Raw genomic sequence first — 1,683 nt, forward strand, 5'->3', positions numbered from 1 at the left:
TCATCTTTTTTCTAGTTCAGAATAAGACAGTAATGGCAACTGGTCATGTCAGTGGGGGAATTTTCAAGTAGCCACAGCTCAGATGATGATCAATTTAACACATGCTTGAAACAGGCTGGATTCTATGCAAAAGAAAAACTCAGACAGAACTCGAAAGAGTGGTGAATATCTTGATATGGGATAAGCAAACCACTAATTCATAATTTTATTCCAGTTGGAAATAACCTTTTGAAAATCTCCTAAGTACAGCATTTTTTATGTAAACAACTCTTATAAAAATATCTTGAATGTCTACAGTGTGTTTCCTGGTTCAAGCCACAATGGCCTTGAAACAGGTTTAAACTTTTCAAACTGTTACAGAAATGTTTCTGGAGTGGACCTTCGACTCTCTCGTGTTTATATACAGGCATACAGTGACATATTGTGCTTGGCTCTTCTCTATCGAGTGAGGATAAACCATGGAGGAGGAAAAAAATCAATTTGAGCACCTGTCAGTTCATTGGGAGAAAATAGCCCCACAGTTGCATAATTGCACCAGTCAGTGTGTAATGCAGTGAACACAGACAGACCCACGATGTGTTACGCCCCATTTAACCCAATAAGTGAGCCATGTTTCACACAAGATCCTATTCAGGACAATCCACTAGATGTATATTCTTTCTTTTTTGCTGGGTAGATTTTCTGACTTTTTCCAAATGTAGAAAATCTGTTCTGGCTGCCAGTGGAATTTTGTGGTCTTGCTACCGGTTTTGACTGTGTGTGTGGTTGACGTATGTCATGGTGCTGATCCACAGTACTATGTAGTCTATAGTAGTAATCTACACTCCATGTTTTTGTGGACATGTCTGCTCAATTTTATTACAACAGACCATCAGAAATATACTTTTCAGTGTTCTGGACTCTCAGCTTCAGATGTTTTCTTGGCAATGACCTTTAGGTTCACATTAATCTGTGGCTAATCTACCTATTTTCTAAGTCAGCCAAACAGTGCGCACCAATGCATAAACTCATTAGATATAGGACAGCTGAAGTCCAGATTGCTTTGTAGAGGAGACCTTCTCTCACCTTTCCTTTATCAGCCTCCATCTATTCATCTTTTGGTTCTTTTGCTCAAACCCGATCATCACTTTCTCTCTCCCCTCCTCCCATTCCCCACCCTCACCGCTCCCAGTTGCTATCCGAAGGCGAGCGGCCTTTAATAGCCATAATTTGTTAAACGCCATGGCAACCGCTGTTAAATATACAGCTCTTTGTGCGGGTCCGTTACTTCTGCTGGAATAGGCAGGGGCGTGTATGTGCTAATGCATATTTGCTTTCGCGTGTTCACCGCTGCTAAATCGCCGATCTGATTAACGAGTACACTGCTCTTGGACAGTGCGCTACGCAAACAGCCCCAAATATGCTAAGTGTCGCTATGTAAACGTCAAGCATGCCTTTCCCTCCTTCCCTACAAAAGAGAAAGAGAAAACGTCTGAGAACAAGAGCTTGTCAGATAGCAGCACTTCAATAGTTTTCTTTGCCTAATTCATCTTCATTCATTATCATTCCCATGGAAGCGAGGGATTTGGACGCTGCGCCAGTGGCGCCACAAACATATTATCAGGTTCACTGTCGTAATTACCGCCTATAATGTGACGGTCTGTTTATCGTTCAGATTCCCGTGTTTTCTCTGGCTAATTAGTA

Source organism: Electrophorus electricus, chromosome 8 (genome assembly GCF_041902795.1).
Source record: "Electrophorus electricus isolate QZ-2024a chromosome 8, ASM4190279v1, whole genome shotgun sequence".
NCBI classification, from domain to species: domain Eukaryota; kingdom Metazoa; phylum Chordata; class Actinopteri; order Gymnotiformes; family Gymnotidae; genus Electrophorus; species Electrophorus electricus.